This window comes from Chiloscyllium plagiosum, unplaced genomic scaffold, assembly GCF_037043375.1.
Source record: "Chiloscyllium plagiosum isolate Xiang-an unplaced genomic scaffold, Cpla_swu_hap1 HiC_scaffold_21, whole genome shotgun sequence".
Classification (NCBI taxonomy): Eukaryota; Metazoa; Chordata; class Chondrichthyes; order Orectolobiformes; family Hemiscylliidae; genus Chiloscyllium; species Chiloscyllium plagiosum.
Genome location: NW_028270159.1, coordinates 58262125 through 58278151, shown reverse-complemented (window position 1 = coordinate 58278151; position 16027 = coordinate 58262125). Strand labels below are relative to the sequence as shown.

At 45.2% G+C, this 16027-nt stretch overlaps 1 long non-coding RNA gene across 1 annotated transcript; it reads left to right on the top strand.

The window, feature by feature from the left end:
• Positions 1–383: 383 nt before the first annotated feature.
• On the top strand, positions 384–1978 carry LOC148146207 (uncharacterized). Its single transcript, XR_015760798.1, has 3 exons — positions 384–480; positions 650–804; positions 1856–1978. It is a non-coding gene; the product is annotated as an uncharacterized LOC148146207 (long non-coding RNA).
• Positions 1979–16027: the final 14049 nt, after the last annotated feature.

Below are 16027 nucleotides of genomic sequence, written 5' to 3'. Positions count from 1 at the left end.
ACACTGACAGCAGGAAAGTCCTGAGAGATCCTCAGCAAATATTCCCCCTATCTTCCCAATCTTGTCTCACAGTGTGGCCAGTCAGGCTCTTAGGTGCTAGAGTGGGACCAATTTTTAATATTTTTGAACTGCACTCACAAAACTGACAAGGCTTTAAAAAGGTTTTAAAAAACAAGGAATGGTTAAGCTTTATTGCTCACGAATTAACATCTCAGTGGCCAGGAATATCCAACAAGGCTCCTGGCCTGGCAATTAACATTTCAATCACAGGAGGCCTCCCCAGGGAGCAGACTGAGAGACATGGCAATGTGTCAGAGGTGGAGTCAGTAAATTCCTGCTTCCTGACCTGCTGTGCTGTTCCAGCAATAAAGTTTCAACTTTGATCTCCAGCATCTGCAGACCTCACTTTCTCCTCGAAGATCCATTCTCCAACCCTGTTCTGTCTGTCTATTGAGAGAGTCAGCAGCTCTCCGTGTGTGGGTGAGTTTATTATTACTATTTCAAGCCTCTGGTTAATTACTGCCTTATAATTTGTTCTGTATTTTGATGTTGCTATGATGTTATGTAACACAGTGGAGGTGGGGGTATGTGCAAATAAACCTGGGCTTTCACTCTCCCTTTCAACTAATCGTTTCTCTTTTATCCCAAGGAACTTTTGTTTCGAAAGCTGCAACATGAAGATCCAAAATGCCTGAAAGTCTTGAACAAGAACACTATCTAGAAGAGGGAGGGAACATTAGCCTGAGGCCTGTTCGACAGGCTGCACCCCATGGGAGCCCATGTGGGTCGTATCTCTTTCTGAGCGTGAGTTTTAATGTGGGTTATAGAGTATGGCAGGATGATTAAATCTGATAGTGGGAGAAAGATTTGAAGAATTGAGAGAGCAGGGGAAACAGGAGAGTGAGAAAGAGGCATTAACTGTAATATCAGATTCTGGGGTCACAGAAAATATTTTTTTGATTAGATTACTTACAGTGTGGAAACAGGCCATTCGGCCCAACAAGTCCACATCAACCCGCCGAAGCGCACCCACCCAGACTATTCCCCTACATTTACCCCTGCACCTAACACTACAGGCAATTTAGCGTGGCCAATTCACCTGACCTGCACATTTTTGGAGTGTGGGAGGAAACCAGAGCACCCGGAGGAAACCCACGCAGACATGGGGAGAATGTGCAAACTCCACACAGTCAGTCGCCTGAGGCGGGAATTGAACCTGGGTCTCTGGCGCTGTGAGGCAGCAGTGCTAACCACTGTGCCACTGTGCCGCCCACTATTTAAACTGAACCAGTATCACAGAAGGAGACAAAACAATCCGATGATCTGGCTGTGTGTCAATTAGCCCAATGATTTGGACGTGCAAGTGTTGAAATAGGGTGTACAAAGTTAAAAATCACATAACACCAGGTTATAATCTAACAGGTTTATTTGAAAGCACTCGCTTTTGGAGCACTGCTCATTCATCAGGTGGTTGTGAAGTATAATCCATAATATCTATAAATTCTGTGTCTTATGATCTTACACTCCATGACCACCTGAGGAAGGAACAGCACTCTGAAAGATAGTGCTTCCAAGTAAATTTGTTGGACTATAACCTGGTGTTGTGTGATTTTTAACTTAATTACCCTAATGCCATCAGTGCAGGCAGGGACTGTTTTAATCAGCTCACCCATCATTTTAAAGTTTTCTGAAGAGTCTGACATGAAAACTCATCGCCCAATATGTTTGTGTTTGGATGTTGCCAAGAGATTGTCTGTGTGACAGAGAGGAAAACCTGGAATCTTTCTGTGCTATCTCTCCATAGAGATTTTCTTCTTTTGCCTTTCAACCAATGTTGCCTCTTTTTTCTCCCAAGGGACTTCTTTTAAGATCCAAAGAGGAAGCGATTGGGGCCCAGGAGACCTTAGAACCAGGGCTTTCTCCAGTGGGGGACATGATCTTGAGGCCTGTTCAACAGGCTACACTCCATGGGGTCCACGTGAGTTGTAACTGTGTATTATCCCGAGGTCCTCTGGAGCGCTCTGGTTTTTTATGTTAAAAATCACACAACACCAGGTTATAGTCCAGCAGGTTTAATTGGAAGCACATTAGATTTTGGAGCACCGCTCCTTCATCAACCACCTGATGAAGGAGCGGTGCTCCGAAAGCTAGTGTGCTTCCAATTAAACCTGTTGGACTATAACTTGGTGTTGTGTGATTTTTTTAACTTTGTACATCCCAGTCCAACACCAGCGTCTCCAAGTCATTTTTTTTTAGGGGAGTCCTGTCGGATTGCATCCTTGTCATTTTAAAACACATTTCAAGCTTTGGGTTAAAGTAACTGAGTCCTGGGGATTTGACACAAACATGTCAACTCGCACCCCCACCCCCCCACCCCACCTTCCAGTGAGTGGTGTCTGACTGACAGGACTGCCCAAGGAGGAAATTAAAACCCTAAGTTAGAAAATGTCTCCAAAGACTCATTCTCACATCAGAGTAATGTGCGATGTATGTCGGCCAGGATGGTAAAATTTAATACTTGCATCAATAAGATGCAGGTTGGCTATTAGAATTCAATTCCCTGAGTATCTGGGAGATCTCTGTTTTTCTCTCTCCATTTCCTCTTCTGAACCCTCTCCAGCTTCCTTTTGTTGATTTTTCAAACCAGAAGAAACATCCCACACACAACAATGTGACCCATTGTTATTTGAAGTGGGGGAGATAGAAATATTTTGCAGCACACAGTGATTGTTTTTTCGACACTCGGGTAACAAAACACAGACGTAGACAACGAGAGAGTGTGTATGGGAGGGAGGGAGCAATAGAGGGACAAGATGTGGCTCTGTAGCTGGTCTGGGAGAGGGAGGCAGAATCTGGGGAGTGGGGGGTGGAAGAGAGAACAGGGGTCACCAATATCTTGTCACTGCCCAGTAACAATCAGTTCCTTCTTGAAAGTGCCATCCGTAAAATTAAATCCTGGGACAGAGGTTTTTTTTTATTTAAAAAGGAATCCCAAAGAGACTGACAGCCTTTTGGTCGAACATATAGTGGGATTTCATCACATTCTGGAGCAGGAACGGACGACCTGTGGGATCACACCGTGCATCAATGTCCTGCAGCATTGCTGACACAGAGACTGCTAGGAAACAGTGCCCCAATTTATGAAACAGAATACTGTCAAATATCAATGCTGCAATCTTTTAAAAAGGTGAGATGGAGGCTACAATGTCCAAGATTGAATCTGAGAGAGAGAAAGAGAGAAGGATCAGACATGGCGAGGGGGAGAAAGATCATGTAGAGAAAAAAGAAAAGGGGAAGTGTTTAGAACTTGGCAAACAACAGGATTGGTTTCTCTTTATAATCCTGGAACCTGAATTGAACCATTAACCAGCATCGGGGAGACACAATCTATCTGAGGTCACACTGCTGCTCGTGGGATCTTACTGTGTGTCATTGCAACAACAAGTGACTCAGTGTCAACATGTCATTTGCAGAGAGGCTGTGATTTTACATTTTATTCCCCTCTCTCAGACTCTGTCCATGTCCTTCTCCCTGCAGCTTCCTCAGTCCGATCTTTTCCTGTCTTTCCCTCTGTCCATTGTCTGGCTCTTTCTTTTCTTTTTTCCTCTCTGTTTCCCTCCCCCCCACTTCCCTCTCTCCTTTGTCATTACACAGTCTAGTATCTGGAGATACAGGATGGGCCAGACCCTCACTCACCCCCCAGCCCATACCCTCCATCCTCCCCAGCCCAAACACTACCCCCATCCACCAGCTCCGTTCCTCCCCACCCCGCTACCTAGTCCCTTCCTCCACCCCCTACTTTGGCCCTACCTCCCACCCCCCAGTCCAGACACTCCCCACCCCCACCCAATTCCTGTCACCCCTCCCCCCAAGTGTGATATTGACGTCACAAATGTCTCTAAGACATGGCAGGGAAATGGGAACATGGGGCAAAAAAGGACATTTCAATCCAAACACCAAGGGAATTGAAAGACAGAGAGACATCGATTCTCAAGAGCAGGAGAAAGCTCAGCGGAGATGGGGAGGTGGATAGGGACAAAGAGAGGGAGAGAGAGAGAGATAGAGGGAGAGTGGAGTTAAAATTTAGAGAGAGGGATAGAGAGAGAGAGACAGACATACAGACAGAGACAGAGACAAAGAGGTTCATCTTTAATGTTTCATGTAGACACAGCTTCAATCCCGGGCGGAGTGGGCACAGGGGCTATGCAAGATGAAGAGGATGAGGGCTTTGGTCTTGTTTTGTGTGTTTTTTAAACCCCCAGAGTGTCAGAGAACTAGCTGAAGGGGGCAGGTTAAACACAGAGGGGTGAGGGGGATGGGGAAGAGTGTTAGTGTGAGGGGGGGAGGGACACAGGCTCTGATAGTGACTCCCCACCATTGAGTCATTGCCCATTCTCTTAAAAAATAAACCCCAGGGGGCAGTCAGAAATCATTTAGCCCTTGATTCCAGTTAAAACCTGTTCTATTGTCTTGCTAAGTGCTGATAATTAGGGGAAATTTTGGAAGTCAGTCAGTGATGGGATCACATTTGTTTCTCTTTATTTTTGCTTCAAAACATGTTGGATTTAATTTGATAAATTTCCGTCTCTCTCGTTTGGACACAGACAGAGCGAAACACGCAAACTCTGGGAGTGGGGATGGGGGAGTGTGGGAGGGAGGGAGACACGTAGAATCTGGGAGTGGGGATGGGGGTGTGTGGGAGGGAGGGAGATACACAGAATCTGGGAGTGTGGATGGGGGTGTATGGGGGGGCAGGGAGACACGCAGACTCTGGGAGTGGGGATGCAGGTATGGGGGGCAGAGAGACACACAGACTCTGGGAGTGGGGATGGGGGAATGTGGGAGGGAGGGAGACACATTGACTCTGGGAGTGGGGATGGGGGAGTGTGGGAGGGAGGGAGACACGCAGACTCTGGGAGTGGGAATGGGGGAGTGTGGGAGGGAGGGAGATATACAGACTCTGGGAGTGTGGATGCAGGTATGGGGAGCAGAGAGACACACAGATTCTGGGAGTGGGGAAGGAGGAGTGTGGGAGGGAGAGAGACACACAGACTCTGGGAGTGGGAATGGGGGAGTCTGGGAGGGAGGGAGACACACAGACTTTGGGAGTGGGGATGGGGGAGTGTGGGAGGGAGGGAGACACAGACTCTGGGAGTGGGGATGGGGGAGTGTGGGAGGGAGGGAGATACACGGACTCTGGGAGTGTGGATGGGGGTATGGGGGCAGGGAGACACACAGACTCTGAATGTGGAGATGGGGGTATGGGTGGGCAAGGAGACACACAGACTCTGAGTGTGGGGATGGGGGAGTGTAGGAGGGAGGGAGACACACATACTCTGGGTGTTTGGATGGGGAAGTATAGGGGGGAGGGAGACACATAGACTCTGGGAGTGGGATTTGGAGAGTGTGGGGCGGAGGGAGACACACAGATTCTGGGAGAGAGTATCGAGTGCATGAGGGCAAGGGAGACATACTGGCTTTGGGAGTGGGAAACTGGGGAGTAGTGAATCCCAGCCTCTGGTGTAACTAACTCCCCGAGCCCCCTCCATCCAACAGAAACATTGGGACACTCCTGAGGCAGTTTGAGACACCTTCTTGTTCCCTATTCTCTGGACTTAATATCAGGGGCGGTGCACAGAGTGGCAGGGGGGGATGTGTCAGATTGTGGGAGTTCAAACCAGCAGTGGGATCTTACTGTGCGGGGAGAATCAAATGTCAGCTCGTGGAAGGCAGTGAGTGATGGGATCTTGCTGTGCTGGGGGCAGTGGGGCATGCTGAGGATATAACCATGTCCTGAAACAAACTCACACCGCCGCTCCCTCACCAACAGACACCTAGAGGAAGAACGACTCATCTTCCGCCTCGGAACACTTCAACCCCAGGGCATCAATGTGGACTTCAACAGTTTCCTCATTTCCCCCTTCCCCCACCTCACCCTAGTTCCAAACTTCCAGCTCAGCACTGTCTTACCTGCCTATCTTCTTTTCCACCTATCCACTCCACCCTCCCCCCGACCTATCACCTTCATCCCCTCCCCCACTCACTTATTCTACTCTATGCTACTTTCTCCCCACCCTCACCCTCCTCTAGCTTATTTCTCCACGTTTCAGGCTCTCTGCCTTTATTCCTGATGAAGGGCTTTTGCCCGAAACGTCGATTTTACTGCTCCTCGGATGCTGCCTGAACTGCTGTGCTCTTCCAGCACCACTAATCCAGATGCTGAGGATATGTCAGATTGTGGAAGTTCAGCCAGCTCTGGGATCTTGCTGTGGCTTTGGTGCTTCATAAAAATTTTAATCAATTTTCATTTCTGTCTCAGTCTTTCTATACATGCCCCCACCACCCGCTAAGGGTTGATCCAGGAGCTGAAACTCAGGACAGTGCAGAGACAGAGAAAATCAAAGCATTCTGCCGTGAAGAATCCTCAGGCAAGTTCTGGAAGCAGAGAAAGTGAGAATTATAATAAACCATCCAGTCTCCTTGTCATTTGTCGACACACTCACAAGGGAAAAGAATTGTGGGGCTCAGGCGTCTGTACTACATGGGGATGAGCTCTGGGGTGGGGGAGACAAAGAGGGCTGCTGCACAGTCTGATCCCACAGATTTCATTGTCCATCTCTGCCTCTGTATTCCCAACTGCCTATCCCTCCCTTAGCTTTCTATAAATCTCCACATTCTTCACGAGGGAAATGTGCAAACTCCAGACAGACATCCAAGGCTGGATTCAAACTCGGGTCCTTGGCACTGAGGTAGTAGTGCTAACCACTGTGCCACACCTCTCTGTCTGTCTTCTCCCATTCTCTCCCTGGGATTTGTCTCTCTGTCGGTCCTTCTGCGTTGTGTCTACATATTATACACTGTATTGCAGATAGTGGATGCTCAGAAGTGTCCAGGATGCTGGGTAGGTGATTTGCCATGAATCCTCAGAATTTCATGCTGTTCCTGATACTTTTTTTGAAGGGATACCTTGAGGGCAGGCAATGACTTGATGGTTTTATCGCTGGAGTATTAACCGCGAGACCTCGGTAATGTTCTGGGGAGCTGGGTTTGAATCCTGCCAGAGCAGCTTGTGGAATTTGAATCCAATAGGAACCATTATTGATTGTCGGATAAATCCATCTGGTTCACTAATGTTCTTTAGGGAAGTATGTCTGTCATCATGTGATTCCAGACTCTCAGGAATGTGGTTGACTCTGGGCAATTAAGGGATGGGCGATAAATACTGCCCTTGCTCTCACTATCCTCATCCTGTAAATGATTTTTTTAAAAAATACCTTCTTTCAAAGCATTTTATCATCCTGAGAAAACACAATGCACATTAGAGTGTCTTACATCGCCAACACACCATAACGCGGAAGAACAATACTTTGAATAAAGGAATTATTGGATCCTCAGAGCTTGATGAATTACAGCCTCTGATTTTGTTTATCCTCCCTCAGACATTCCTGTTCAAATCTGTTCTTTTATTTGTGTGGTTTTAAAATGACAAAATCATTCCTCCTGTTTCTCCGTGTCAGTCGTTAACATCCTAATCAAAAAAGGTGTTTTAAAAATATGTTTCAAGATTATATATTTATATTCAATTCTGAATTGTGAAAGGGAATTCTGAAAAATCCCTTCAGGAATCCATCCAATTGACAATATGCAGCAAACATAGAAAGAGATTAATAGTTCTGGTCTCTGATTTTTTTTTGTCTGGAATGAGGATGGTGTGGTGAAATGTGGTGTCCTTTTTACTGATCCAGGGTTACCTCTATGATGCTGGACATGGTCCTGAACCATGCCTGCCCCTATGTCCCACAGTGCTGTCCTTAACTTATTGTTCCATCTCTGAGTCATGCTAGTGGTTCCCTTGTTACCACTGCCCTTACCACCACACTCACTTCTCAAGGATCTCCTTTCACTAATTCAAAACTGATGTTGCAACGAAACAAATTTCCTTCCCAATCAAGATTCAAAAGGGACATTTGCCTGTGTATCTCCAGATCCAGGCCTTTAATTTCCCCAAATCCCATGTCGATCATTTTAAGATATCAATCCCATTCTATTCATCAGCATGTTCACATGTTGTCATAGTCGACATAAGAATTGCTAATATTTCTCTTCGTCCTTCACTGTCCAAGGCTCCAAGTATCCCTTATTGGTGAGTTTCTGCTTCATTTATACTTCAGGCCAGGACAATTTATTGTATTTGCTACTCACAATGCAGTCTCCACTGCACTGGAGACAAACACAGACTTGGTGACCACTTTGCAGAACACATTGGCTTAATTGCAAGCATGAACCGCAGTTCTGTTTCTCACTCCATCACACTCCATTTCCAGGATTTTTTTTTGTAAATTTCAGATTAACACCACTCGCAGTATTTGATTTCTTTCAGCAGCTATCATGCAGGAAGATAAAGAAAAGGCAATGCCTGTTTTGATTCTGTAAGCTAAAGTTACAGTATTTGAAGGTGAAGATTAAAGGAACACAGAAACCCCTTCAAAAGGAACTAACTTGATTTTGACACATTGAAGAGCTTCAAAACATTGTGAGTTGGACAAAACTCGGACATATTTGACTCATAACTGAAATGTACTCTATGAACAGCAGTAAAAACAACCCCAATGAACACAATTCAGTTCTGGACATGATTAGCAGCAAACTCTCACACAAAATTAGATTAGATTCCCTCCAGTGTGGAAACTGGCCATTTGGCCCAACCAGTCCACTCTGACCTCTGAATAGTGTCCCACCTGGACGCATTTCCCTCTGTCTAATGCACCTAACACTATGGGCAATTTAGCATGGCCAATTCACCTGACTTGCACATCTTTGTGAATGTGGGAAGAAATCGGAGCACCAGGAAGAAATCCACACAGACACGGGGAGAATGTGCATACTCCACACAGTCACTCGAGACAGGAATCAAACCCTGGTCCCAGGCACTGTGAGGTAGCAGTGCTAACTACTGAGCTACTGTCCTGCCCCTCACTGAACCACTGTGTCACCCGCCCCAATGAAAAATACGCATCAACCATTTTTCAATGAGATTTCTTGTCATGTCCATCATATAATTTGAAAACGGACACATAGGAAGACAATTAAATTGTTCCAAACTTTACCTCTGTTATGTGTCTCCTTTCAAAACATTTGCTATTTGGGTAAGTTTATCATTGTTTCCCTATCTTTACTGTTCGAACGTTACAGGTGAGGTGCCGGAAAACTGGAGATTGGCGAACATGGTGCCGCTATAGAAGAAAGATGTTAAGGAAAAATCAGGGAACCATAGAATGGTGAGCGTGACATTGGTGGTGAGCATGTTGTTGGAGGGAATCCTGAGTGATAGGATGTATGTGGATTTGGAAAGGCAAGGACTCATTAAGGATCGTCAACATGACTTTGTGCTTGGGAAATCATGCCTCACAAACTTGATTGAGTTTTTTGAAGAAGTAGTGAAGAGGATTGATGAGGGCAGAGCAGTGGATGTGATCTATATGGACTTCAATAAGGCCTTGAACAAGGTTCCTCATAGTAAACTGGTTAGCAGTGTTAGATAACATGAAACACAAGGAGAACTAGCCATTTGGATACAAAACTGACACGAATGTAGAAAACAGAGGATGGTGATGGAGTGTTGCTTTTCATACTGGAGAAGTGTGATCAGCGGTGTGCCACAAAGATCAGTGCTGGGGCCAGTGCTTTTTGTCATTTACATAAACATAGGAGGTATAGTGAGTAAGTTTGCAGATGATACCAAAATTGGAGGTGTAGTGGACAGCAAAGAAGGTTACTTCCGATTACAGAAAGATCTTGATCAGATGGCCAAAGGGTCAAGAATTGGCAGATGGAATTTAATTTAATTTAGATAAATGTGAGGTGCTGCATTTTGAAAAAGCAAATCAGGGCAGGACATAATGGTATGGTCCTGGGGACTGTTGCTGAGCAAACAGGCGTAGGAGTATAGGTTCATTATTACTTGAAAGTGGAGTCTCAGGTAGATAGGGTAGTGAAAATGCCGCGCGCTGACCGATTGCGCCACTGGAGCCGCACAACTGCACGTGTTATACCTCAGCGGTTGACAAATTGGCTGTGATGTAAGATTTTCAGGTTGTACTCACATGTGGTTCCTCACTTATTTGAGGAATTTGCTTCATTACACAATGCTAAACTGGATTGATATTGAAAAATTTATTTTAAATACTTTCCTTGTTTGTTCTCTGAGCCATTGAGGTCTTTAGTCAGTAGAAACCTTATAATCTCATTCTCGGTTCGCCTCAATTACTGATCTTATCTTCGGCACCAAGTTCCAGAAGTTGATCTTGCTCTGAGTTTTGGCATCATACACAAATAGAAACATACCCTTCGGTCCAATCCGTCCATGCCGAGCAGATATCCTAATCTAACCTCGTCTGTATGCCAGCATTTGTCCTATATCCCTCTCAAACCTTCCGATGTGAATGTGTTCAGAAAAGATTTACAAGGAGGTTGCCAGGTTAAAAGGACTTAAGCTATAGGCCGAGGGTGAACAGTCTTGGGCTGTTTTCCCTCGATCATCGGAGGCTGAGTGGTGACCTTCAAACAACGTGTCTACGTGTGCCTCAAACCTCAAAGAATTATGTGCCTGCAACCCTCGGTTCCTCAGGAGGGAATTTAACAGTGAGAGAAAGACACTTGCGCTGGTTGGGGAACAATTTCGAATTTCTTTGACTTCACGTGTGAAGAAGATTATTGAACACTTAAGATTGAGTATGAAAAAAGCTGAGAGTTTTGAAAAGTTAGACCCCCGTGAGTCTGAAGTGAACCATCTCCCGGAGACGCACTTCCTACTTTACCCTACTTTACTCAGATGATGCTAGGTCCATTTGGAACACTCTGATCTCCGCCCAAGAAACCCACAAATAAGGTTCTGTATTTTTGCATTTTGATCCTCTTCCTCTCAGCAGTTCTTTATTTGAATCAGACAAATGTTCCAAGCAAAGCCGAATATAACATTCACACGGTTCAATGAGATAAATCTAATTCCTTTTTGATTATTACACCGACCTGTGTGAGTTTGTATCCAGTTGAATAAAGAAATACCAACTAAACATTACTTGCTCGCAATTTAAATGGAAAAAGGTCGCTGTTTCGAAGCATTTTCGAGCTGAACAGTATCGTCTGCTCATGTTTCTCCACAGGTATTTCGTCACGTTTCAAATACTTCCAGGAAAAGTTGGTTGATGGCCGAGGCATTGCTTAGCAAAGGTTATTTGTGAATCCAGAGAAACTTGTGTTTTCTAATAGACTGTTTGGTCATGAGGAGATAAAACTGCTCCAGGTGAGGCTCGAATGCACAACCTTGCCATTGCGCACGCCGCCAAACTGCCCCATAAGTACCACGCGCTGACCAATTGTGCCAGTGGAGCTGCACGTCATTGATAGTCCCAATATCACAAGTTATACGTCACCGGTTGACAAATTGCCATGATGTAAGATTTTCCGGTTGTATTCACATGAAGTTCCTCACTTATTTGAAGAATTTGCTTCATTACAAAGTGCTAAATTGGATTGATATTGAAAAATGTATATAAAGACATCGAAAGGACACAGACGGGGTTTATCGGCATGGTGGGAAGGATGAAGGATTTTAGTCGTGAAATATTGGAAATGCTGTTGCAGAAACAGGAAAAATTGGTAAGTAAACTAATAGATTTCCCAGATGATGTGATGTTCGAATGAACTGAGTCGGAAGTGAAGTCCCTCTTTCAGGTGAATCAATAAGTTTGAGATTTAAAACTGTGTATGATAAATATAGGACGAGAGCAGAGTTTCTTTCACTCAGAGAATTATTTATCTCCTGAATGTTTTGTTTTTCTTTTCCCAGAAACTGTATACAGAAGCTGATTCCAGCATGTTTTAAAATTCACACAAGCATAGAATCACAGAATCAGACAGCACGAAAACAAATGCTTCGGTCTAAACACTCCCATGCTGAACACAATCCCAAACTAAACTCATCCTACCTGCCAGATCCTGTTCCCTGTCCCTCCAAACCTTTCCTATTCATGTACCTGTTCTAATGACTCTTAAACGTTGTAATTGTACCTGCATCCACTCTTCCTCAAGCGGTTCATTCCACACGCACAGCACCCTGTGTGAAACAAAAAAAGCCTCTCATGTTTTTTATGAAAAAATCTCTCAACTTAAAAATGTGCCTCTGCATCTTCAATCATCCCGACCTAGGAAAAAGACAGCTATCGTTAACATTACCTATACTTCTTATTATTTTATAAACTTTTCAAAAGCTCCCTTCTCCATCTCCGATCCTCGAACACAAAAAAGTCCCAACCTGACTAACCTTCCTTTATAACTCAAATCTTCTATACCAGGAAAACTCTTGGTAAGTCTCTTCTGAACCCTCGACAGCTTGATAATGCCCTTCCTAAAAGTGGCAACCAGAACAGGATACAGCATTCCAGAAAAGCCCTCACTAGTGTCCTGTACAATCTCAACCTGGCTTCCGAATTCCATTCCTCTAACACTGAGCCAACGAAGGCAAGCTTACCAAAAGACTGTTAAACATCCTGTCTACTGTGCCTCAAACTTCAAAGAATTATGTGGCTGCACACCCCGTTCCCTAAGGAGGGAATTTAACAGTGGGAGAAAGTCGATTAGTGGATGGGGAACAACTCTGAATTTCTTTGACTTCCCGTGTGGAGAGGTTTATTGAACACTTGTAGCTGTGTAGGATTGAGTATGAAAAAAGCTGATGGTTTTGAAAAGTTAGACCCTCGTGAGCCTGAAGTGAACCGTCTCTCGGAGATGCAATCCCTGCTTTATCCTGGTGCCTTAAAGGTTTGATCACATTCAGATGATGCTCGGTCCATTTGGTACACTCAGATCTCCACCCAAGAAACTCACAAACAAGGCTCAGTCTTTTTGCAATTTGAATCCTGTTCATCTCAGCAGTTCTGTATTTGAAGCTGATAAATGTTCCAAACAAAGTTGAAAACAACATTCACACTGTTCAATGAGATAAATCTAATTCATTTTTGATTATCAAAACAACCTGTGCGAGGTTGCTGCAAATTGAACTAAAGAGATACCAGCGAAACAGCTTTTCTCCGCAATTTAACTCAGTGCAGTCAGCTCTCTGAGAATCAACTTCGAATTGAACAAGATCACCTTCTCTTGCTTCTCCCGATATATTTCTTCACGTTTTGATTATTTCCAGGACGTGTTGGTTGATTGTTGAGCCATTTCTCAATCTACGGAAACTGGTATTTTTTAGACAACTCAGCATCGGCGATGAGAAGATGAAACTGCTCCAGGTGATGCTTAAACTCACAACCTCGGTATTGCTCACTCCGCCATATAAGTACGGCGCGCTGACCGATGACTCCACAGGAGCGAGATGCTTTTCGATTGCTTAATATGTCGGGTTATACCTCAGCGGTTGATAAATTGGCCGTGATGTAACATTTTCCGGTTGTATTCACATGTGGTTCCTCACTTATTTGAGGAATTTGCTTCATTACACAATGCTAAACTGGATTCATATTGAAAAATGTATTTTCAATATTTTCCTCGATTGTTCTCTGACCAATTGAGGCCTTTAGTCAGTAGAATCATTACAATCTCATTCGCGGGTCGACTCAATGGCTGATCACCACCGTATCTTTGGCACCAAGTTCTAGAAGTTGATCTTGCTCTGAGTTTTGGCATCACAAACAGAAACATACCCTGGCTGTGGAGTAAAAGAAAGACCTTTTAGATTGGAGATCAGGAGAAACCTCTTCAGCCAGAGAGTGGTGGAAATCAAAAAGCTGTAGAGGCCAGTGGGTGATTGAGTATGTTTAAGATTGAGATAGATTGGTTCCTGAGTATCAAGGGGATCCAGGCTTACAGGGAGCAAGCGGGAGAATGGAATTGAGAAACTTATCAGCCATGATTGAATGGAGGAGCGTACTCGATGGGTTGAATGGCCTGATTTCTGCTCCTCTGTCTAATGGTCTTACGGTCTATTCATCAAGTGAACATATGAAAGAATATTTTCATCTTAAACATAACAAATGCAAATAACACATGCAGCCACTCAGCCCATCGAGCCCGCCTCGCTGTTCAGTGAGATCATGGGCCTCTCCTACATCATCGCTACTTTTCTGTACTATCCCCTGAGCTCTTGGTGTTTTTAAGGAGGCGTGGGGAAATGCCACAGTTGTCAGATCAAGTCTCACCCAAAGCAGTTATTATAAACATAGATCAGGGATTCTCGGAACATCTGGCTCAGGCAAATGACGGAGAGTGAAATTCAGTGAAACAGAACAGACCCCAGTTTCCAGCTTTTTCAATCTTTCAAAACTCTTCATGTACCAAGTGGAAGAAAATGGTTGAATAATCCGTCAATGCACAGGGCCCAGTCCCAGGGAAAAGGATACACTGGAAACAGAGTGAGAAGGAGATGTTCTTGAAACACTTCCCAGCTTCAAATTCCTGGAGCAAGGTGGGATGGACTTCGCTCTGAGCCAGACTCAACTGATAAGGCACACGCTGACCATTTTATCGGATGGTTCGTTCGAGGAACTCTGTGGTTCCCGCTTCGGGCTTTGTTATATTGTACACATGGGAGAGGTCAGCAGTTCCAATCCCGGACGAGCTCTTGTTGTTTGTTCTCAGTTTCGCCAAAATGCACGATCCGCTTTCCAACAAAGCAGCTTCGCTCAATGCGGTTGGACTACCTGAAGTAGAGATGGGGCATTGGCTATCACTTGGTCAAAGTGAAAACAAGTGTCTCCGAATGTTCGCCCCCGCCATCCGACTCTGAGTGAATCCCCCCAGCTGCATCATTGTTGAAGTCTGGGTGTGAAACGTCAGGAAGCGGTGAAGTGGTTGGAGACAGGTTCACAGGAAAGGTGCAGTGTTTGAGGAATGTCAGCAATGAAGAGAGATTGGGAAGTAGAGACACTTCTCCTTGGAGAACAGAAAGCTGAAAGCTGGTCTGATTGAAGCTTTCCAAGTCATGGGGGATCTGGACAGAGGAAATACGAGAGTGAAAATGCTGCCACACCTGAAAGGATCGAGAACGATTAGACAGAGATTTGAAGTGTCCAGGAAAAGGAGTAAAAGTGCCATGAGGAAGACTGTTTTCACACAGGGAGTGGTCCGGGTCTGTGAGCGAGCTGCATGTTGCTGCATGTGTGCCCCGTCCCCGTCAGTGTTCCTCTGTAACACAACTCTGTTCTACTCGCTGCATTTTTAATCAGCTTTCTGCTTCCCGTCACTCCATGGATCTGAAATAAATCTTTCACATTGACACACGGGCCACATTTACACAGGGTGGGGTGACGCGCTTGTGAAGGTCTGGATGCTCTTCTGTTCTCGATGGGTCTGCTCTGATCAATTTGCAAACGCTGCTCTCTGAGGCGGGAATAAATGGGTGAAGTATAAAAACATCAGCTCCGGTGTGTTTGATGCTCAGGATGCCCTGCAGTAATTCCCCACGGTGTTTCACACAGCAGCCTCCTCCCGGTGACATGAAAAGTGGTGAATGACAAGACGATCAGTATGTCAGAGATCACATCACCGCACAGACACAGTTCCCCATTATTCAGACAGATATCACCGATTGTGAATAACCTCAGAGAGATTGTGGTGACAGATAGCCGCCTTGGACACGATGGGCTGAACGGCTTCTGTCTGTGTGGGAATGAAACCACGTGTTTGTGATGTCCCTCTCCCTGTCTCTGGGACAGAGCAGTTGAGGGAGAAACAATGGTCCATTTTTAACCCTACCTTCCGCGTTCGACTCTCTGCAGCCCTGCCCCCAGCCCCAGGGGTAAGGGGTCAGATACTAACTGCTGCCTGGTCACAGCAAAGAAAGCGACCCCCGCATTGTGAAGATCTTTCTGCAGGAATACTGTGTGAAGAAGGGTCCTCAACAGCAAACAGACTGCATAGAAAGATCCCATATTAAGTTACCCACGAGTACCTGGTGAGTGTAGTTTTGCCTGCGTCTGTGTGTGTGTGTATAGGAATGCCTGTGTCTGTGTGTGTGTATCGGAGT